This window comes from Oryctolagus cuniculus, chromosome 1 (assembly GCF_051225735.1).
Source record: "Oryctolagus cuniculus isolate XC-2025 breed Fujian yellow rabbit chromosome 1, ASM5122573v1, whole genome shotgun sequence".
In the NCBI taxonomy this organism is placed as follows: Eukaryota; Metazoa; Chordata; class Mammalia; order Lagomorpha; family Leporidae; genus Oryctolagus; species Oryctolagus cuniculus.
Genome location: NC_142867.1, coordinates 207,102,595 through 207,127,476, shown reverse-complemented (window position 1 = coordinate 207,127,476; position 24,882 = coordinate 207,102,595). Strand labels below are relative to the sequence as shown.

At 38.7% G+C, this 24,882-nt stretch overlaps 1 pseudogene; it reads left to right on the top strand.

Annotated features, from left to right (window-relative positions):
• Positions 1 to 9,974: 9,974 nt before the first annotated feature.
• On the top strand, positions 9,975 to 24,646 carry LOC100339949 (translin pseudogene; annotated as a pseudogene).
• Positions 24,647 to 24,882: the final 236 nt, after the last annotated feature.

The window sequence follows — 24,882 nt, the reverse complement described above, 5'->3', positions numbered from 1 at the left end:
AACAACTTATGAAAACATTTACCAAAAAGCAGCAAATCTGAGTTTTAGTATTTGGAGGAGAACACAAACTATGGATGACAAAAGACTTTAAATGACCATGTTTTAAAATTATAAAATCATTAGCCAACAAGACTAGGCGCTTGCTTACTCCATTAAATATTTTTGAAAGCATCTGTAGAATTTTATAAAACATTTAACCCTTTTAGGCCTCTGGGCCTTTCTCATTAAGATAACCATAACATCTGGTAACACAAGATCATTAGCCTTTCAGTTCACGTCTTGCCAGTACCTGTAATATAATCCAAATAGCCTCTACAAGATGAGAGACATAGATCCTTTGATATTTCCAGGGGCCCAACTGAGAATATCAAAGTCTAAAGAATTTGGAGCTTTGATTTTTTGAATGCCTGTCACAAATGCCAAGAAGGCTTAAAATATCTGGTTGAACTAGGATCCCTTAACATCATGACATAATACAGGCCAGATTTGATAACTGTTACAAAGTGATTGCTCAAATGCTTTAGAACAAGTAAATATTCAAACGAATGAAAGCTCATTTAAAACTTGATTGTTCCTAGACATTAGGGAACATAAAAGATTATTTTAACAGAACACAAAATCTGTGTCTCTTTGGTCATTCCAAAAATCAGAAATAAAACCTTAAATATAAGAGCTAGTGTATGGGGGCTGGCACTGTGGCACAGCAGATTAAAGCCCTGGCCTGAAGTGTGGCATCCCATATGGGCACCTGTTTAGGACCTGGCTGCTCCACTTCCTATCCAGCTCTCTGCTGTGGCCTGGGAGAACAGTAGAAGATGGCCCAAGTCCTTGGGCCCCTGCACCTGTGTGGGAGACCAGGAAGACGCTCCTGGCTCTTCGCTCCAGGCTTCAGATTGGTGCAGCTCTGGCTGTTGCAGCCATTTGGAGAGTGAACCATCAGATAGAAGACCTTTCTCTCTCTCTCTGTGTGTGCCTCTCCTCTCTTTGTGTAACTCTGCCTTTCAAATAAATAAATATTAAAAAAAAGAGCTAGTGTATGGAATCATATCCCATAACTTGGGACAGTTTTAACAGAGTCAGAACTAGGCAAGAGAAAATAGCTTAGTGGAGCTGGCTAGAAAACTGACAGAGAGTTACCAATTAAACAAAACTACTACAAGGAGATGCTGCAGGTTTTAAACAAATTTTTAAGATTATTTAAAATATTGATTAACATATGTGCATTGCAAAAACCTCATTGCTTTAACAGAGGATCAGATTCTAGTTCTATGTCAAATAGACTAATAGCTTTTGCTTTCCATCTGCTGATTTCCTTGATTTACATTTGAAATAACCCTTTAGAAATCTCCAAATTAAGATAACATTTTCTAAATAAGATAACACATGAAATTTCAACTTTAGTTACTTTCAAGTGGTGTTGAACTATTTTCATATGGACAATTTATAAAAACATGTTAGCAAACCTAAATAGTTTTTATATTCATAGAGTATAGGGTGCTAAGAATACCAGAGTTTACATTTAGACACATTTAGCTTATTTGCCTTTTCTCAATTTACATTTAGCAATTACATGTGGATGACTGAGGATGCTGGTATTATATCATACCTCTATCTGAATTAAAGTCAAAATTGCATTCATATGGGATTCTACTTCATCTGTAAAACTCTAGCTATAAATCATTGACGTTAACCCAGAGAATGCAAAATCCACCTTAGGGGCTATAAGGAGTACTGATTACCCATTGCTATATCATCAGAAACCTGCTAAAACAAATTGCAAACCAAGTTCAGTAAGTTACAAAGCAATATTTTTAAATTCAGTCATCTTCCTAGATTCAAAGAGATTCCTTTAAACCCAATGTCCAGCTATAGCTGGATCAAATTTTCATACACGAGATTGTTATTTACCAAAAACATCTTTTTACATTTTAATTGAATTTGCATCTGCTGTTCTTTTTTACCCAAAAAACACCCTAGGCCAATGATGCCCTAGTCAGCAGTGAGCTATTTGAGACTGCATCTGAAACAAAAGTTCAGGCAGCTGCCAGACAAGCCACAAGAGTGTCTATGAGCTAGGCGCCAACGTGTCAGGGACAAGGAGTCATTGAAGACTGTTCACTATTATGTTGGGTTTAATGGAGGAGAGCATTCATCAGAGTAGATGGACACCCCTCTGGATGGAGGGAGATTTTTAAGAATCTGATTGGTGACAGAGTAAGGGCAATTAGGGAAAAGCAGATATGTCTGGAAGTAGTAATTAACCAGTGAACTTGCTGGTTTGAAGGGCCAGTAGTCTTGATCATTATTTCACATAGGTTGGGAGAGGTATATCAAGGAAATGCTCACTAATGGGACCAGGAAATTGAGTTTGCAGGAACTGAGGAGACCTGGTGAGGTTGAAGTAGGCAGGCATACAGGTTAAAATTGATCAGATTTGCGAACTGGAAGACCACGCCCTTGTGTGACCTCATGTTCCTACCTGATGCCTTTGCCACGTCCCTGTGTGGCCTTATTCCCCTACCTGGCCACACCAGGGTGCCCACCAGCCAATCAGGTTAATTAACCACTCCCCTTTGGAGTGGATTAAAAGCCTAGGGCACAGTGTGCCCGGGCCCTGCTCTTCTTCCTTGGCCTCTTGCCAGGAGAGGGCTTGCTGTAGCCTGTGCCTCCAGGGCGCATAGCCTTCGGGCCATGTGCTCTAGGCTTCCTGTCCTGGATGCTCATCTATGTGGCTGGTTCCTGGTGCTTGGTATGAACCCCTATTCACCTCTCTCCCCTAAATAAAGTTCTCACTCTCTTATGCATCTTCCTTACTAAATAAAAGCTTAAAACATACCATGCTGCCTCGTTTATCTGTGCTGGTATTTAGAATTCTTCTATAAATACTAGGCAAGACCCTCTTGGGCTTATTAATATTGGGGATTTGGTAATAAGCCTGTGGTGAAATCATAAGGCACCCCAAATTCCGGTAGCGCGTGTGGCACCCCAGATAGCATTTCTAGGGAACTTTAAGGGGCCACATTTCAGGATAAATTTTAGGGGGTCTTTTCTGATTTCAAGGTCAGCTTGATATTCAGTTATATGGTGGGGACCAAACCCATCAAAAGACCTTATTATCCTGTCTGGATTGCTCATGATAAAACAAAAGAACCATCAAAAGGGAGGGATAGGTAACCTGAGAGCTCAGGAGGATAGAATTACCACTCCCTTGCTATTCTTAGGGTAAAATTGGAACAGGAGGGAGAAGAGCTAAGACCAGTTGGAGAATGAGAGCTGGAGGATAATGGCATGGAGACAGCCTGCTTTTAAACTTGCCTTTGCTTCACTGTGAGGAGGGTGTTAGAGTGGATTATAGATAAGGCTGAAGGAGTAGACTTTGGACAAGGGCTGGTTCTGAGATAAGGTTGGAATTCCTGGGCAGGAGGGGAGGTACAGCAAGATAGAGTTGGAGCAGCAAACAGAATAAAGGGGTTTGGCTTTTTAGGGAGAGCTTTGCAAGTTAAAAGAACTTGAGCTGGAGAAGGTTTAGAGCTGAGATAGAAGAAAGCTTAGACATAGGAGATTCTCTTTCACTTTCCCGAATGCTAACACAAGTGATAAAGATCTTGAATAGTGTCAGGGTCAAACGTGGACTGGTTGTTGAAGTAGGAGACTACCGAGAGGGGGATTGGATGGAAGGTGGGAAGAAGTTCCCATGGTGACCTATGGAGTCAAATGGTGGAAATTGGGCATCCCCAAGATCATAGCTGTCTGATGGGGAGGGTATGGGAACAGAGAGTGGGGCTTGTCACCCACACACCCACTGGAGCCTGAGAACTAGTGCCCTTGGAAAGGCATAGAGCCAGTGGAAAGACAAAAGGTCCATGGAAAGTATAAAGCCTGTGGGATGTTTTGGTGCCTAGTACCAGGACTTCAAGATGAAGCAGAGCGGAACCATAACCCATGGTAGAGGTTACAGTAGAAGAGTTCCCTGTTCCCTGTCTTACCTCAGGATGTTAGATGGCCAGTGTATGGATGCAAATGACAGAGCATTCGGTGGTGTGGAGAGAGTCCAGGGGTGTGTTCTGTGGTTGGCAGAAATCCAGGATCCCAACACAGCTCAGATCCCCTGGGGGAGAACTAGGTCATTGGGAGAGACTGGATTCAAGTCAAGGCACCAATTTAAGGCCACACAAAACACACCAAACACTGGAGTTAAGGGAAAGTGTTTGTTTACAGGAAATCTGACAGGCTGGAGGGAAGGAGTGAAGAAGAGAAAGAAGGATCTAGAGAGAGATTAAGAGAGATAGTGTGCAAGTGTGCTGGAAGCAGGTTCTATTAAACCTTGGCTAGGGGGCAGGGAAGTAGGAGCAGCAAATCCCAGTAAGGTGGAGGTAGAGCTGACACCTGTGGCTAGGCCATCTCATTGCCTGGCTTTCAACAATGGCAGAGGAGTCTAGAGCCTAGGATGGTGTCTGGGGCATAGATTGAGCCACAGGTAAGACCGCACCATTTTACTAACAGTTCACTTTTATAATTCAAAAACTGATTAAAAATTACATTTTTAGTCTTGCTACATCACAAAAAGTACTGAAATCTAAATAGACTATGTAATTTTATTTAAATTCAGTAATTAGAAATGTTTATTGCTAAATATGCATGTTTAATTAGAAAAATGATTTTACTCTTGCTTAGGTATATAAAGAAGAAAATTTGGGGATGGTACTGTAATTTTTTTTTTTTGACAGGTAGAGTGGACAGTGAGAGAGAGAGAGACAGAGAGAAAGGTCTTCCTTTTTGTCGTTGGTTCACCCTCCAATGGCCGCCACAGCCGGTGCGCTGCAGCCAGCGCACCGTGCTGATCCGAAGCCAGGAGCCAGGTCCTTCTCCTGGTCTCCCATGGGGTGCAGGGCCCAAGCACTTGGACCATCCTCCACTGCACTCCCTGGCCACAGCAGAGAGCTGGCCTGGAAGAGGGGCAACCGGGACAGAATCTGGCGCCCCAACCGGGACTAGAACCCTGTGTGCCCGTGCCGCAAGGCGGAGGATTAGGCTATTGAGCCATGGCGCCGGCCTATGGTGCTGTAATATTAAGACCACTTTTTCTCATGTAGTTCTTTGGTTCCATCACATTTTAAGAACAGATACATACAAATGAGACAGTTCCCCAGTGCTTTCATACACAAGGTGGGATACTATGTATTTATAAGAAGTCTCATTTTGGTTTATTCAATGGAAGGAATCCCATGGTTCTCTTTATACTGAAGGTGCAGAGATTTTGCAAGGATATGCCTCAGAGTGTGTATGGGTAGTGTGTGCCTGTGTGTGTATTTGTGTATGTGTGTGAATGTATTCCTAATTCAATGCAGCATGGAAGTTAATCAACCCTTTCAACTTTTACATTGAAATATTTCCATATTTTGGTAAATATTTCTTTGTAAACTTTTTTTTTAAAAGTTTGTTTCACTATGATTTACATACTATTTATCTTGTATTTAGCTTTCAACATTTTTTCTTTATGATGATTAAATTTATTTGTTGTTCTACACATTTATCCCTATCATTTATCTGTAGAATGCAGACCTGTAAATTCACATATTATTTCCAGAAAGTGTTGCCTTAAATCTACATAAGTTTTCATTTAATTATTATTCAAAATATAATTTATCAACCATGATTCTAACAGCTCTATTTCACTTCACTGCCCCCCCTTTTTTTTTCCTGTTTGTCTTGAGGATCTTGTCTCTAGGCCCACAATGATGATTTGGTTGTGTTCTCTCTCTCTCTCTCTCTCTCTCTCTCTCTCTCTCTGCTTTATTTCAGCATCCTAAGAGGCAAATAAAGTAAATTGTGCCTACACCTATAAGCCTACAGTGTACCAGCAAACATTTTTGTTTTTAGAATGTCTCAGTGATACTCCTTCTTTTATTCTTGATATTAGCAATTTGTGTTTTCTTTCCATTTTCCTTAGGTTTATTGAACAGCTTGATTCTTTCAGAAAGCTGTTTCTTGGTTTTATTGATTTATCTATTGATTTCCTTTTTTCATTTCTGTTCATTTTTGCTCTAATATCTATTCTTTATTTTCTTCTCTTTGAATTTAATTTTCTTTTTGTTGTTGTTGTTGTTTTCTCAGATGAAAGCTTAGATTCTTTTTTTTGAAAGATTTACTTACTTTTTTGAAAGTCAGAATTATAGAGAGGAGAAAGAAGAGAGGAGAGAGAGAGTGAATACCTTCCATCTGCTGATTCACTCCCTCAATGGCCACAGGGCCCAAGACTGGGCCAGGATGAAGCCAGGAGCCAAGAGCTTCTTCCCAGTCTCCCGTGTCGGTACAAGAGCCCAAGGACTTGCGCCATCCTCTGCTACTTTCCCAGGTACATTAGTAGGGAAATGGATTGGAAATGGCGCAGCTGGGACCTGAGATGCCCACTGCAGACAGCACTGCAGACAGCAGCTTAACCTGCTGTGCCACAGGGCCAACCCCAAAAGCTTAGATAGTTGATTTTAGATTTTCTTCTTTTCTGATAGAAGCGCTAAGCATTCTGGCTCCCCATTAGACCTCCATGGATGGCACCCTGATAGAGAGCATAGGGGTACCTTTTCACAGATTGCCATACGCCTTTGTTGACAATATGGATATTACCATCATTGCTACTTTTTGATGGAAAGCCTCCTCTAAAACCAACCCAGTTTTAAGGAGAAGTTCCTCCTTACTGCTGAATAAGGTTAGAAACCCAGGTTCCTCACATGATCTCCAATGACACTGCCTAGTAGCTATGCAAATCTGTACTTCCTAATTAGATTTTCTTATACCCTTCCCTGATGAGGAAGTAGGCAACTGTATCACAACAGCCTGCTGAGGAGGGAAATCCAGATGTCCACTTGGCCTTTGCATGCACCGTTAGGAATGGCTCAGTTCTCTTTGTGGTCTTTGGCAAGTTCATACAGATTTTCTATTTTTTTTAAAAAATGTTTTGTCTTAATTGATCGTTGCTTCTATAGAGTTTTGTGTTTTTATTTTGACTGCAATTTGTTTTTCTTGGCTTTGGGGTTCTGCAGGTCTAGATCTGAGCTATATGAGGTAAAATGGAAAGCCAGGTAGAAAAAATCACCATTGTTTCTTGCATCTTAAGGTCCTCTGCTAGTCAACCTTCTTTTTGACTTTCAGAGCTTCATTGTATTTGTTTTATATATAATGTGCCGCAGTTTTACTTGTACTTAGCACTTGAATTAAGAAATACGGGCTGGCATTGTGGTACAGCATGTTAAGTTGCAACTGGTGATGCCAGCATCCCATATAAGAGTGTCAGTTTGAGTCCCAACTGATCCACCTTCAATCTGCTAATGTGTATGGAAAAAAGTAAAGAATGGCCCAACTACTTGTATCTCACTCACCCAAGTGGAAGTCCTGGGTGGAGTTCCTGGTTCCTGGCTTCAGGATGGCCCAGATCTGATTGTTGTGGCTATGTGGAGACCAAACTCGAAGGTAAAAGAATCTTTCTCTCTCTCTCTCTTCTCTCTCTGTATGTGTGTGTATGTCTTTCTGTCTTTGTCATCCTGCCTTTCAAATAAATAAGTGATTTTTTTAAAAAAGAGAAATAGGAAATATAAGTCTCTTATGAATTGGTTGCCTTTTTTTGAATAGAATGTTCTGAGGGCTTGATGTTTTTGTATGTTGGCAATGACTTCAGTGTACTTGGTATTTAGACTCAATAAAAACCTTTTTATAAAATTTTATTTAATTATTTGTGTATTTGTTTATTTATTTATAAGGGAGGAAGGGAGGGAGAGAGAGAGTGAGCAAATCCATCTACTGATTGATTCTCTAAATGCCTGCAACAACTAGGTTGGGCCAGGCTGAACCCAGGAACTTAGAAGCATTCTGAGTTCCCCATGTGGTTGGCAGACATGCAGCCACTTGAATCATTAGCTGCTGCTTCCAAGGGTGCACATTTGCAGGAAGCTCTATTGGCAGTAGATCCAAAACTGCAATCCAAGGTCTCTGCTACAGTTTGCAGGTATCACGAGTGACATCTTAACTGCTTTGCCAGGCACCTACCCATGCTCCTGACTTCTGCTGACTTTGGATTCCTTTGTGCATGTGAAAATGGATAATTTATTCATGAGAAGTAGAATCCTGGTTTCTGAAAAAATGATATTCTGAAGTCCTAAGACTATGTGATTTACTAAAAATTGTAATATAAAAAAATAATCAATGTACTGCCATTATGTTAACTTTTAAAATCATACCAAAGTGCTGTCTGGAGAAATGTCTATTTGATCATTAGTGCCTTTAGGTTTAGAGTTAAGATCATCTTTGTAACAATTTTTCTTTTAGGTTAATTTTCCCATTTTTCTTATTGCTTTTTAAAATTTATATACTTAGTATATCATTTATAGTGTACAAACTTTGTGCAAATATCTTGTTTTATTTGCCAACTAACTGAATGCTTCAGTTGCTACAAGGTTATTTTCATTCCTCTTTTAAATAATCAATATATGGCTTATGGTGCTTTTAATAAGGTGCAAATAAACAAAATGAGATTTCACAATATTACAGGGTTATGATATTTTCAATATTTTATGCTAGAAGACTTAATTGGTTATATTTTGAATTATGACAAATTAAAACAGATAGCTCCTAGATTTTTTTAAATTTACTTTGTTAAAAACACAAAATATAGGCTGGCGCTGTGGCTCACTAGGCTAATCCTCCGCCTTGCAGTGCTGGCACACCGGGTTCTAGTCCTGGTCGGGGCGCCGGATTCTATCCCGGTTGCCCCTCTTCCAGGCCAGCTCTCTGCTGTGGCCAGGGAGTGCAGTGGAGGATGGTCCAAGTCCTTGGGCCCTGCACCCCATGGGAGACCAGGAGAAGCACCTGGCTCCTGCCATCGGATCAGCGTGGTGCGCTGGCCGAGGCGGCCATTGGAGGGTGAACCAACGGCAAAGGAAGACCTTTCTCTCTATCTCTCTCTCTCTCACTGTCCACTCTGCCTGTCCAAAAAAAAAAAAGAAGAAGAAGAAAAAAAAACACAAAATATATGCATATTCTCTTTTCTACAATGCCATTTTCTGTTTTTGTTTAAATGTTTTTGGTTAGAATTTTGTTTAAATTTGCTTGGTTCAAAACACAAAGTTTGCATGTTCTTTTTGTTCCAAAATGCCATTTTCTGTTTTTGTTTTTAATTTATTTTAGAGGCAAAGAGATGGAAAAAAAGATAGACAGACAGACAAACAGAAAGGGCTCCTATTTGTTAGTGTTCTTTTCACATACTGGACACAGCGAGGGCTGGGACAGCAGAAGCTAGGATCTAATCCAGACTCCCACATTGGTGTCAGGGACCCAATCACTTGAACCATCAGCACTGCCTCCTAGGATTTGCTTTAGCAAGAAACTGATGTCAGGAGCATCCCAACCTATTAACTGCTCAATCCAGCATCTGCATGTGACATGCTGTTTTGAAGGACACCAACTTAGCAGAGATTCCAGTATAAGCACAATCCTTCCCCAACAAGGGAAAGGAAGGAAGTTGAACACTGGCATTAACAGTGTGCCTTTCATAAATACTTCTTTTACCAAGTGAATAGTGTAATGCCCAGATGTCCAACCTGCAAAACTTGTTTATGCTGGCAGATTCTGTTATGGATCTTGTGTGACTGGTATTCACTGTATGCCTGCCTAACCATCAATGTGGTACTGGGAACCTGACTTGTGTCCCACCCTTACCCCAAACCTGGGGAAATCTCTGCCCAGAGTAGCCCACATTCTTTAAATATAAGGCAAAAACTAGATATACCACCGTATCAGGAATATGTTCAAAGATTTTTTTAATTATAGATACTGGGCAGGGAGTGTATACTGAGTTGGGGGAGTTGTCATCATTTATGGGTCAACAAGAGGCAGGTATGAAGTCAGGCAGAGAGAGAAAGAAAGAGTGAGAGAGAGAGAAAGAGCCAGCCCATGGCAAGTAGCAGTATATATAGGGGAGCACAATGTGGGGTCCTCTGTTTCAGGGCAAACGTGTGAATGACCCGTTAGGAGAGGGCAGTGGGAAAATTTGGAGACCAATCTTATATGTAGGAGAGATACCTCCACATTCTTATCTCTTGCACTGGCTTGAGTCATTTAGGTTTTGTATATAACTAGAGATTGAATCAAGGGTCACTGAACACTGACTGTGGTATGGGAAAACTATTTGCATTCAAAATAGATCCCAAGGCAACATTAAATTATGAGAATTCACTATACAGTCCTGTGTAATGATAAATAGTTTTCTCAATCAATCATTTCTTAATTCAAAAAAAACTTTGATGGAAAACCAGGCATACATTAATTGTTAGTTAAATATGGAAAAACTGTTGGAATTTAGAAGTAGATATCCTTACTGTTCTAATATGCAATGTAAACTAAGGTACCAAAAACAGCATGAGAAATCACATCCATTCAATAACAAATAATGGGCTTTTATATTTATTATTTGCATCATTTTTAGAATGGTACTTGAAATGCTACTGTTGACTTTGTAATATACTTTTACATATTTAATGATTTTTAGAAAATGATAAACATGGCTTTAACTAATAAAAATTTATTGGGCATTTTAATATATCAATCATTGCTAAATGTCTTAAATGTACTACATCACTCAATTCTTGCAACAACTCTATGTTATGAGACTGTACTATCTGAGTTTTACAGAAAATGCAGCAGGTTTCCAGAGATCAAGTAACTTAATTCAGTGTTAAGTAACTAGTAAGTATTTTAAAATTCCATCCCACGTTTGTTTTATTGTAGAGTCTGAATTTTTAAACACTATAATATACTGCTAAGTGCCAGTCTCAAGGAATTACCACAGGACTTTGTTAAGGTAGTTTCAAAGTATTCATGCCAATGTAGGAAAATGAAGTTCTGGGATATTAGACACAGTTATAGTTTGTCCTTCAGCACAGGTTAGATTCTAATTTACCACGGGTCATGTAAAATATCTAGGAATAAAAACTAACCTGGAGCTATAAAATAAAAAGTGACCTTTAAAATCCAATATTGGAGACAAACAACTTTTGCCTCTGGAGACTGTTGAAGGACAAAATAGGGGTAGGAAAGTTCACTCCTGTTTCCTGGTATACACATAACTCTTTCTACATAGGATAGCAACAGGTAGAAAGGATCGAAATTCATATTCTTTATTCCTGAAGCTTTGAAAAAATATTCATACTTCTCTGCATTGGTAAAAACAAATAAACCAACTGGTCTTTCAACAGGGAAGATCAATTGGAGATACCCTAACTTGCTCTCATTTTTTCCTTTCTTCTACCTTATTTCCATATAAACAAAACAAAATGAAACACTGGTTTTCAAGCATAAATCCCTTGGTGTTGGAGTAGACAGTTGGTCTAGTAGTTTTGATGCAGAATAAGACATCTGTGTCCTATATCAGAGTGCTTGGGTTCCAGTCCTAGCTCTACTCCTGATTGCAGCTTCCTGCTAATGTACATCCTGGGAGGCAGTGGTGATGGTTCAGGTAATTTGGTTCCTGCCACCCAGGTAGGAGAAACGGATCAAGTACCCCCGTCTTCACCCATGTTCCCAAGTTAGGCCTGACCCAACTCTACTGTTACAGGCACTTATGAGCCAAATTTTGGATTCTATGAAGATAATACTAAAGATTGAAATTTTCATACTTTATATGTATCCTAGTATGGATTCTATTGTGATATATATTCTAACCAAATTCCTAACATTTGAAAAGATAATTTGGAGTGTCATTTAAATCAATACTTCTCAAAATTTAATGCGCATATGCATCATGGGTGGTTGTGAGAAAAAGAGGAGTGTAAATGTAAAAATGCATATTCTGATCCAATAGTGTGATCTTGATATTCCTCATTGCTAACCAGATCCCACATGGAGCTATTTTTGGTCTCTTGATCACATTCTGTGTAGTGAGATTCTAGCCATATTAATATGGTAATGCATAAATGGAAACAGCCTTGGTTTTGCATTTGCCTTGATGTTTTTCATATATTTTTAAATTTTTTATTTATTAAGGTGAACAAATTTCATGTATTTCTATGTATGTATTTCTATGTATTTCAATGTAGCTTAGTGCATTTATTACCAGATAAATTCACTTAATTTTTCCTCCTCAAAATTGTCATTTTCTGATGTTTATAAAATCAAGTACTAGTGCTTTGCAACACATTTTAACACTTGTACTTGAAATTGCCAAGTAGAAGAGATGTTTTTAATTGATATATTTGCATCCTCTTGTCTAAGTCTTCAAAAAGATTCCTTCAATGTTTATTGCAGCACCATGTTTAGTGTATCACAATAGCTAAGATATGAAATCAACCACGGTGTCCATCACAGATAAACAGATAAACTGATGAAGAAAATGTTGTATTTATACAAAATATAATGTTATTCAGTAATCAAAAAGAATAAAATTCTGTCATTTTTATCAAAATAGATGTAACTGAAGGGCATCATGTTAAGTGAAAAAAGTCAGTCACAGAAAGACAAATACTTCATGATGTACCTCATGTTTGGAAGCCAAATAAAAGGAAAAAAGAGAACATGAGCACATAATATTAATTATTAGAGGCTGAGAGGGGTAGCAGGGGATAGAGCAAGTTTAAATAACAGGTACCTAATCAGAATTAGATCAGATGAGTAAATTCCTAGATGACCTACTACATATTTTATAAGCAAATATAAGCACACAGCTCCAAAGTGTCTATCATAAACTATTGCCAATGAAAAAGAAATGTTGATTACTCTAATTTGACATAGCATAACATGTACATGCATTGAAATGTTCCACTATAGCCCATAAATATATACAATTATTGTTTAAGATTTATTTATTTATTTGAAAAAGTTATACAGAGGAGAGGAAAGGCAGGGAGAGAGAGAGAAAAGTCTTCATCTGATGGTTCACTCCCCAGATGGCCGCAACAGCCAGAGCTGTGCTGATCCGAAGCCAGGAGCCAGGAGCTTCTTCTGGGTCTCCCACGTGGGTGGAGGTGTCCAAGGACTTGAGCCATCTTCTACTGCTTTCCCAGGCCATAGCAGAGAGCTGGATAGGAAGAGGAGCAGTTGGGACTAGAACTGGTGCCCATATGGGTTGCCAGCACCTCAGGCCAGGGTGTTAACCCGCTGCACCACAGTGCTGGCCCCTACAATTGTTGCTTAATAAAAAATTTTAAGAAGACATATGAAGAATTTCCAAAATCCATGGGAATACACTTAATGAAAAACAGTATCCATAAAATTTAATTTGTTTTGCAACAAAATAAACTAATTTTTTAATTCTCTTTTTCCATAAAGCTTTTGTAATATGCTTATATCTCAAAGATAGCTGGTATGAGAATTGGTAGTGGACCAGCTTTGTGATATAGCAGGTAAAGCTACCACCTAAACGCTGGAATTCCGTTTGGGCACTAGTTCTTGTCCTGGCTGCTCCACTTCTGATCCAATTCCCAGTTAATGTCCTGGGAAAGGTAGCAGAGCATGGCCCAAGAGCTTGAGCCCCTGCTACCCGTGTAAGAGACCTGAGTGAACCTTCTGGCTCCTGGCTTCGGCATGGTTCAGCTCGCCATTGTGGCCATCTGGGGAGCGAACCAGGAGATGGACGATATCTCCCTTTCTCTCTTTCTCCCTCTCTATAACTCTGACTTCAAACAAATAAATAAATCTTTAAGAAAAAAGAAAAGATTTGTTAGACATTTGGCAGCAACAACAACAACAACAAAAAAATCAGTTGCCTGACACTTGGAGATAAAACTTACACATAGGTACTGACCTTTCAGAAAAGTCTAACCAACTGAATTAACTTCATAGACATTACTATATTCAAGACACAGGATTGCTCTTAAATTTACATTGAAGGATTTTCTTGTTTAATCTCATTCTAATCAGTTGAGTAAGACTTTGCAAAAACCATACAAAATCAAACATTCTTGCATTAAAGAAAAAGTGGGAATATTATTTTTTCAAATATCTCTATTTATTTGTCTTCATATTTTATATACCATATCATACATACCATACAAAAATGAACTTTTTTTCATTTTCACAGTCCATCTAGATGAAACAAATAAAATATTTCTAATATAAAAGGTTTAATTTAATTAGTGAACTTTGGGGATACTAAAACCAAATAAAGGGATTTTCTAAAGAGATCTTAAATTTATGTGCACTTTGATCTGTTGGAATTAATTTCGTTCATTGAAAGGAAGGAGGGGACATTTTCATAACACAAGCTAGTGTTACAGATATAAAATGAGAGAAACTGACAGACAGAGAAAGATCTTCCATCCCTGAGTTCACTCCCAAAATGGCCACAATGGCTGGGACTGTGCCAGGCCAAAGGCAGAAGCCAGGATCTTCTTCCAGGTATGCCATGTGTGTACAGAGCCCAAGCTCTTGGCCTATTTGCTGCTACTTTTCCATGTCATTAGCAGAAAGTTGATTTGGAAGTGGAGCAGCCTCACTCACATGGTTTCGCTGGTTTTGTAGGCGGTGGCTTTACCCACTATACTACAATGCTTGCCCAGAGGACATTTTTAAATATGTGGGCAGGCAGATGATCTTTCGTTTCTCCCTCCCTTCCTCCCTCCCTCCCTCTCTCCCTCCCTCACTCCCTTCCTTCCTTCCTTCTAAGATTTATTTCATTTATTTGAAAGGCAGAGTTACAGAGAGAAAGAGAGCTTCATCCAGGTCTCCCATGTGGATATAGGGGCCCAAGGACCTGGGCCATCTTCTGCTGCTTTCCCAGGTACATTAGCAGGGAACGTGATCAGAAGTGGAGAGGTGGAACTTGAACCGGCATGCATATGAGGTGGCAGGTGCAGCCTAACCCATAAAACCACAACAGGGGCCCAAGGCACATGCTTTTCTATAACAATAATGTATATATTTAAGGATGTATAGATAATTTTTTCAAGATTTATTTATTTATTTGAAAGTCAGAGTTACACAGAGAGAGGAGAGGTAGAGAGAAAGAGAGAGAGAGAGAGACAGAGAGAGGTCCTCCATCCAATGGTTCACTCCCCAGATGGCTGCAACAGCCGGAGCTGCACCCAGGAACTTCCTCCAGGTCTGCCACACAGGTGCCAGGGCCCAAGGACTTGGGCCATCCTCCACTGCTTTCCCAGGCCACAGCAGAGAGCTGGATCGGAAGTGTAGCAGCCCAGTCTCTAAGTGGCGCCCATATGGGATGCCACGCTTCAGCCCAGGGTGTTAACCTGCTGTGCCACAGCGCTGGCCCCAATAAATGGGTTTTTAAAAAATATTATTTTGCCGAATTGTTGCAGGCTTAAAACACTCCCTAGGAGACTTTGATATTATTTTCTAATCAATTTTTGAACTTATCCTTTGATTTTTTTTTATAATCCGCAAACAGGTAATGAGTACCTGAAAAAAAACATTTAAAGCATAAAAGCACAGCAGGAGAAACTATAATCAATAATTATGTACCTTATACTTTAAAATAGTGGAAAGAGGATTTGAATGTTTAAGCATAAAGAAATGACAAGTGTTTGAGGTGAAGGATATTCTAATTATGTTGATTTGATCATTAAACAATATATACATGTATGCAAACATTATAATTTACCCATAATTTCTACAATAATTATGTGCCAATTAAAATAAGACTCAAAAAAGAACAATAGCATAGAATCTTAAATTGTGGCACTAATTTTATGTAATACAATCTTCCTACATATTGATAGTTTTATAAGGTAGAAAAATTTTTTAAAAAATAATTATGGACATAGTTAAAATTTTATACTATATTAAAAATGTGGCTGGCGCCACTGCTCAATAGGCTAATCCTCCGCCTTGTGGTGCTGGCACACTGGGTTCTAGTCCCGGTCGGGGCGCCGGATTCTGTCCCAGTTGCCCCTCTTCCAGGCCAGCTCTCTGCTGTGGCCCGGGAGTGCAGTGGAGGATGGCCCAAGTGCTTGGGCCCTGCACCCGCATGGGAGACCAGGATAAGTACCTGGCTCCTGCCATCGGATCAGAACGGTGCGCTGGCCGCAGTACGCCGGCCACGGCGGCCATTGGAGGGTGAATCAACAGCAAAGGAAGACCTTTCTCTCTGTCTCTCTCACTGTTCACTCTCCCTGTCAAAAAAAATAAAAATAAAAAAATAAAAAATAAATGTATTTTAGGTAGAAATATCTCAGCTAATAAGTAGGCTAAATATCTGAGTGAACATCATAGCTGCTTTTTAATTTGCATACCTATACCTTCCCTAATATTTTGGATCAAAATCATCATGAGACACAGGCATTTGGTACAGTGGATAAGCTGCTGCTTGGGATGCCCACATATTAGAGTGCCTGGGCTCAAGTCCTGGCTCTGCTTTGGGTTACAGTTTCCTGCTGATGCACACCTGGGAGTCTCAAGTGGCAGGGTCTATGCCATCCAGTAAGAGACACAAGTTTAGTTCTGGTCTCCTGGCTTTGTCCTATCTAAGTTCCAGTTGTGCGCATTTGAGAGTGAACCAGGGGATGGTAGATTTCTCCTCCTCTGTATATCTTTCAAATAATAATTGAATTTTCAAAACACAACAGAAATGTGCTGAACAAAGTTTATAAGTAAATGTCAATTTATTTTTTCAGTTTTCACTGGAAAAAACACAGAGTATTTATTATGTTTAGTTTTTTTCAAAATCAGAGGTTGGAAAAGAATTGTAATCCCAGAACCTATTAAAATAACAACAAGAAGTCTTACTGTATTACCCACGATTTTATTACTCAGTTTCTATGATAGTGATACAATACATTCAGAAGTTGAAGCATAAGGAATATTCTTCACACAATATTGATATGATTTTTTACAACAATTGTAACCTACTGTTTGTTTTGTTAACCTTTTATTCTAAAATATATTTTAATTTTAGTTAAATATTACTAAAATTTCAATATACATTACTTCATAAACCTATTATATCCTTGGTATCATGCTTCATATCTATTTTATTTGAATCCAATTTTCCTGTAAGTGCCAGATCCTGGTTCCGTGATTATTGTGCTCAGCTAGTAACTTACCATTTCTTATTGGTTCATGTTGAAGCATATTTATCTAGATCAAGTTTAGGCAAAGGACCACTTTGTGATGTTAAGAGATTTTTTATTCTAAACTCTAATGTAATCTTTTCATGAGTTACTAATGTCCAATTTAAAGACCACCTGGAATCTTACATGAAGAGCAATAAATGACCCCTTGATCTCCTTTCTCTCACTCCACATTAATGCTTCATCTGCTACATCTCAGCATTTGAGTGGCAAGTCTAGACTTACCCCAAAACATAGCTGGTTCAACAAGAAGCAAAAATGTCACAAATAAAAATACTAGAATATAAAATGGTGTGTTTCCCAGTTCTTGATTCTGAATTAATCTTGGTCTTCCCAGATGGTCCTAAAACTAATGAGGCTATTTAATCTTTCTGAACTCATGGAGAAAACAGATTCCCAGAGAATATAAACAGCAGAAATGAAAAGGAAAAATTCAAGAGAGGATGATCTGAACTTCTCCCATGAATGTATGCATTTCTACTTACTTCAGTGGAGAAAACATTCTTATGTACATTTGATCCCAGTATATTCCGGTTTTGTAGTCCTTGTGTAAATATATATTGTCTTCCAAAATTAGTTTCCATTGAGTTGCATCTTCACTGAATATGCTCTTAACCAATCAATAATCAATTATGCATCTTGTTTTTTTTTTCCCCAAAAAGGGTTGAAATATGCAAAGATTTAGAAAACCTATGCTCAAATCTTTTTAAGTGTCTACTGCAGTCCTTAACTCTGCTTCTGCTTCTGCACCTAGGATTACTGAGGTAAAATGTTCAACCTCTGAAAGCTTTGTATGGAAGGCATTTGGCACTTCTAACAGAGACACTGACATTTGGCGAACTATGTATTAATTCAATGAAGACTCACTGTTCCTAGGTTGAGAATTGAGACCTCATTGATTACCTTTATTAACTGTACTCAGTTTCTGTGTCTGAACAAATTTAAGTATATAATATATATTAGAAAATAGCAACAACAAAAACCCCAAAATTAGAGGTGGTGAAATTCACATCTAAGTTTCCTATTTAGCAGTTGTGATTATCCTCAGGTAGAATTTGGTAGCTTCTTCAAGGTCTTCAATATTGGAGAATTCCAGAAGAACAACAGGACATTTAGTATTACCAGAGCACCAGCACATATCCACAGAATTTTGGAAATACAATCATGTCTAGACACAAATGTGGCCATGTGGTTTCTTATACATAGAGGTCAATTTTCTCATAAGGTGGTATTTACTAAGCAACAGTGTTTCCTGGAGAAGAAAATATGTGCTGTAATCTAGTTTCATTTTTTTCTGTTTACAAATAAGATTGATTCTAAAGGCTTCAGAGTATTTTGGGGGAAAGATAGAGAAAATGGAAGCTAGAGTTGAAATTTTCTTGTTTTGTAATTTTACTAGAATGTCTGTCAGTTGCTGCTAATCGTCTGGAGTTTATAAACTGTGAAATTAAAAGTAAATTGAGTTTGGGAATTGGGGAGCTGAACTGTTTAAAGGCTTAGAAAAATATGCAGACATTATTTTTATTTAAAACTATTGTACCTTTTAGTAACAGTTGTTTCAGTGAGAACTGGATTTTTTTCATTGTGCCTTAACTAGACTATCACAAAGCACAGCTCTATCAGAATCACTGGTTAGGTCTTTTGGGACTTTTTCTCATGATAGTGTCTTAGCAGAATGAAGACAGCATTAGCCTAGTTGCTCTCTTGAGAACATATCAAACTTTAAATCTTATTATGTGTTAATTATAGCATTGTTTATTCAATAAGAATTGTATAAATGAAATGCTTTCACATAGGAACTGATGAAGTAAGATGTCAGAGTAGCTATCAAAATGAATGAGCTTCTTGTGTATATTTTACATATTGAAAGGGATACACACCAAACTGTTAATATTACTTAATTGGACAATTAGGAATGAAGAGAGTTTTTTTTAACTTTAAAATTTTGTACCGCACACATATTATAATAAAATACATTCTATAAGAGATGTTTTATAAAATGTGTAATAGCATAATTAAAATCTACAGTTAAGCACTGGTGTTGTGGTGCATTGAGTTAAGATCCCATTTGAATGCTGGTATCCCGTATTGCAGTAACAGTTCAAGTTCCAGCTACTCTGCTTCTTATCCAGCTTCCTGCTAGTGTGCCTGAATGGCAGCAGATGATGACCCAATACTTGGTCTCTGTGCACCTACTTGAGAAACCAGGATGAAGTCCCAGCCTCCTGATTTTGGCCTCACCCAGCTGTGGCTATTGTGGCCATCTGGGGAATGAAATATAGGATGAAAGATCTCTCTCCTTTCTCTGTCACTCTGCTTTCTAAAATAAATAAGTAAATCTTTAAAAAAAAGTGGAATTATAAAACACAATTATAAAGGCCTAATTGAAGAAACTTCACATCATCTTTATTATGCATCCATGGGATTCTCTTTATAAAATTTTATAATTGCCCAAATTTTGCATCCATTAACCTTCACTGTCCCTATGTTCTCAATCTAAGCAAACAAACCTACAAACAGTAGCCATGTTTTCAATTAATACTTTGATTTTTTTCCTAACTTTTGTGTTGTCTGGCTTTTAATCAACCTTTTAAATTGCAGAATAAAGCGTTTGTCTGACTTTTCTGTTTCATTTGAAACTCAGTAAGAAACATTCTTCAAAAATGGTTGTGAAATTGAATAAAGATTGCTGAGGGGAAGTGTTCAGGGGGATGGTTCATGGCAGTAGACAGTACTGTCTATCATCACTGACATCATTAAACAGGAGTTTGTAAGTCAAAGCTTTATCTCTTTAGAGTAACCACTATCTTAGTGTCCTGGGGGCACGGTGGGGGGTATACAGGCATTGAAATGAGAAGTCAAATAAGAATGATTAAGATCCAAGAGCTTTTCTCACTACTCATGGGCATTTGCCTGTCAGAAGTACAGTTGGCCTGTGTTCAGATTTTTCTGGACATTCTGCTTTGAGAAATTCTAAAATCAACATGATCAGTTTTGCCTATAAGTTCATTGACCAATGCAATGGTGGCTTTGCTGTTGTAATACTTTTCTATCTGAGTTAAGCTGATCTAGTTGTATGACAAGCTTGTGTAGTCCTCAGAATTTGTGGGCAATGCCAGTAATAACAGCTGCAGCTGTATTTGCATTGTTGGCATAAGAATTATTGTTCCAAATGACTTTCTTCTCTCAATTCCTGAAGTGCTTTCTTAGATTCTGCAGAGATGAGGATACTTCTTAAGCAACAAAGAATCATTGACAGATGAAAAAGAGAAAGAATAATGAGAAACAGAGAAGTAGATTGACTTACTCAATTGAGTCTAGCCAATTTTACTCAATAAAAGTTAACTTTAAATTTTTCTAGACCTAAGTAAAATTTGCTTCATTACCCTTCATTAACATTCTCCCATTCTGCTCTGTTCTCTCAAAATGCATCCAAATTAAAATGCTTTACTTATCATTCTAGAAGAGCAATAACTCCTCTTTGTAGTAGAAGACCAATATTATGAAATAAATTTTTCTTTATTTAGTTTAATATTTTTATGGATCAAAACAATGTTCCATAAATTGCTTTATGTGGTAAAAAGGAGGGAAGAGCTAAACCTCTGCTCACAAATAACTGAATATCCAAGAACAAGTCATGATACAGAATTTCTTGGTTATATTTGTTTGGATATATGTTTTACTTTCCACCTAATTGTGTTGCAAAATTATTCTTAGGCTGGCACCAAAGCTCACTAGGCTAATTCTCTTCCTGCGGCGTGGCACCCCAGGTTCTAGTCCCTGTCGGGGTGCCGGATTCTGTCCTGGTTGCCCCTCTTCCAGTCCAGCTCTCTACTGTGGCCCGGGGAGAATAGCCCAAGTGCTTGGGCCCTGCACCCACAAGGGAGACCAGGAGGAAGCACCTGGCTCCTGCCTTCGGATCTGCACAGCGCGCCGACCGTAGCGGCCATTTAGGGGGGTGAACCAATGGAAAAAAAGGAAGACCTTTCTCTCTCTCTCTCTCTCTCTCTCTCTCTCTGTCTAAATCTGCCTGTCAGAAAAATTATTCTTAATATTCATGGAATTGTAATGCTTTGTTTTCTTATATAGTTTAATTACTGAGTGAAGAGTTTTGGAACTATTATTTTTAAATGTTAAAGGAACAAAGAAACTTAATTTTTATAAGGTTTCTGAAGATTTTAAAGCCTTAAAATTAATGCTTTTCCAAACACAGATTTTATTGTAAATTAAAGGCTTTCCTAAAAATGATATTGAATTAGTAGAGTCTAACAGATTAAGAAGAATGGCAAAGAATATGTACCAATTTATGGTAATTTGAAACACTGACACTTAGTAGAGTTATTTTAAAATACCTATGCGGCCATGATTTGACTTCTAGTTAATTTACCTTTGAATTGTATAGCTTAGTTTTAACAGGAATGAGTGATGATGACTTAACATGAGATATTATCAATCTTTAGTATAATAGATTTTGCCTTATACTTTTAGAAACAACTCTAGATTATTTATTTTCTCTGAAGAGATGGATGAAGTTTGAAATTAATGAGTTGTCCAATAGGTAGGTAATATCTGACCTGTTTGTGGCACCAAGGGAGATGTATATTTTTGTCCTTAGGGAAGAGCTGATTTTAGAAGGCTGTATATTAAAATTTGATGTTGGTTGGGATTGGTTGGCAGATACAGGGAGCTATGTAAAAAATCATATATGCAGTTGCTTAAATGATAATATAAGAGTGAAAATTTATAGCTTGTAAAGTACTTCCTTGTAGATTATGTTTAATACTCCCTATAACTGTGCAATAACTGTCATTATTACTATGCAAATTTAGAGATGAGAAAAATGAGACAGACAAAGGTTAAGTGACTTGCCAAGACAAAGATAGATTAGTCTCCAATAAATGATTCAAAATCAGCTAATCTAACACCAAATTCTGTGTTGCTTTCTATAAAGTTTTGTATGTGAGTTTTACATAACAAATCACATTTTGGTTTCCTCTGTTTACTTATTCAGCAACAATGAAAACATTTTTGGTTGAAATATAAAATACATGCCATTTTTCAAATAATTTTATGTCAGTCAAAAAAATGATCATTTGCAAAAGTAAATAAGATATATTAAATATAATTTTATAATTGCATATAATGTTAAGCATCTACTAGAAAATAATAATTAAATATTTGTTGTTTGTATAAAGTGCATATAGAAGGAAATACCATAGAAAGATAGCCTTTACCACTAAGAAGCTAAAACTGTAGTTAGGGGTGTTATACCAAAATGAATGAAAGGCAGGGGCTGGTGCCATGGCTCACTTGGTTAATCCTCCGCCTGTGGTGCCGGCATCCCATATGGGTGCCGGGTTCTAGTCCCGGTTGCTCCTCTTCCAGTCCAGCTCTCTGCTGTGGCCCGGAAGGGCAGTGGAGGATGGCCCAAGTCCTTGGGCCCTGCACCCGCATGGAGACCAGGAGAAGCATCTGGCTCCTGGCTTTGGATTGGTGCAGCACGCCGGTTGTTGAGGCCATTTGAGGGGTGAACCAGCAGACTGAAGACCTTTCTCTCTGTGTATAACTCTACCTGTCAAGTAAATAAAAAAAAAAATGAATGAAAGGCTGAAATAAACATTACCTAGCAAAATGAATCAGTTTTCCGAGAATGAAGAAAAAAATAGACTGCAGAAATCAGAAAAGTTATTTGTTTGTTCTTTATTTTTTCTTCCCTCTATAACCCATTTCTATTTGGCTGTTAGGGTGTCTTCAGAGAAAATAAAATGGCAATTTTAGATCTGCCTCTTCAGAATCTGGGGTCTGTATTTCTTGCGTACTTGAGACTAACTCATAACTCTCCAGCTCATGTTTTCTTACCTTTGAGCCCTCAGTAGGTCACAGCCTTATAACATTTTCTTAAATTTCATTTCCTATTTCCATCTTCTTGTCTAAATAATGTTGATATTTTCTGGTGATTACATATAGGTACATAGACCTAGATGTATTTTCAGCTCATAAGTATGTGCACTCCTTAATGTTGAATGAAGTAAGAATATTTAGAAGATCTTACCAGATCAAAGGGTAAAGAAAAGCTTATTTACTTCCTCTCATATGATAGGTTTTCCTTTGCTGCCTCCTTCTGATGTCTGTCCCTTCCCACTTCACTCACTCAACTCTTCCCTGTGGTGGAATGATGTGCATAAATACTGTGGTAAATTGCGAGGGGGCATAAATGAACGTTGAAAGGGTTTGGTCTGTAATGAAGGTGTCTTGAGAGTTTTCATTTGCTAAAACCTTAAGGTTTAAACCACAGTTTGGCCCATTTTGTGGGCATTTGGTGCACTTGTTCAGATGCTGCTTGAGATGCCTGTAGCCATATCTTAGTGCCTGCTCTTGATTCCAGCATCCAGCTACTGTATACCCTGGGAGGTGGAAGCTGATGGCTCAAGCAATTGGGTCACTCTACCAATGTGAGAGATGTACTGGTTTCAGACCATCCCAGCCTGGATGTTGTGGGCATTTGAAAAGTGAACTAGGTTGCGGCTAAACCATGCTGGTTGTCTCCGGATCACGCTTTCCTGACTGCTCTCGCAGTTCTGGCTGATTGTTTTGCAGCCGGCGCTGTCTGTGAGCAAGATCTCCGTGGAGCTGCAGGGCTTTTTGGTTGCGGAGCAGGACATCCGAGAGGAAATCCGAAAAGCTGTACAGAGTTTAGAACAAACAGCCCGAGAGATTTTAACTCTACTGCAAGGGGTCCAGCAGGGTGCTGGGTTTCAGGACATTCCAAAGAGGTGTTTGAAAGCTCGAGAACACTTTGGCACAGTAAAAACACATCTCACATCTCTGAAGACGAAGTTCCCTGCTGAACAGTATACAGGTTTCAAGAGCACTGGAGGTTTGTGCTGTAGCGCTTGGTCTTCCTGGCGGCGTTTGTCGTGTATTTGGAAACAGAAACTCTGGTGACCCGAGAAGCAGTGACAGAGATTCTCGGCATTGAGCCAGATCGGGAGAAAGGATTTCATCTGGCTGTAGAAGATTATCTCTCAGGCGTTCTAATTCTTGCTAGTGAACTGTCGAGGCTCTCCGTCAACAGCGTGACTGCTGGAGACTAGCCCCTGCACATCTCCACCTTTATCAGTGAGCTGGATTCCGGATTCCGCCTTCTCAACTTGAAGAACCACTCCCTGAGGAAATGCTACGAGGGCTTCAAGTATGACGTGAAGAAAGTAGAGGAGGTGGTCTACGATCTCTCCATCCGGGGCTTTAATAAGGAGACAGCTGCAGCTTCTGTTGAGAAATAGGAGGCTCCCCCTGCAACTGGCCTGGCTGGCCTCGCGGTGGCCCGGGGAGGGTGAGCAGAGAGTGCCTCTTATGGTAGTTAGGACGCCCAGTTGCTAAACACTGCGCTTTATTTTCTTAACCGGTTGTGTGGTGTGCGTATCAGAACTGAAACACTTTTTTTGGGGTTAAAAAATAGCCTTTACATGGACAGAATTTTCTTTGTTATTTCAGTGGATTTTCTCAGTTATTCAGTGTATTTCAGTTCTGTCAACAAGTATAAATGTCAATCTCGTGGTATACCTGACTGTTGATGTACTGATGGAGAAGCCCGTTATTTCTGTGTGATTCTCCCAGATTCGATGCTTGATGTTTTCTCTATCCAAGTTAGCCATCCACCCCAGGATGCAAACAATTCAAGAGGATGATTGCCAAGCAAGGAAAACTCCTTCCCTTCTTTTAAGCCTTGTGAATAAATGAGGTGTTGACTTTTTTTTTTTTTTTTTGATCAAGGAAGTTATATCCTTGAATTCTTTTTCACTGCCAGCAAAAT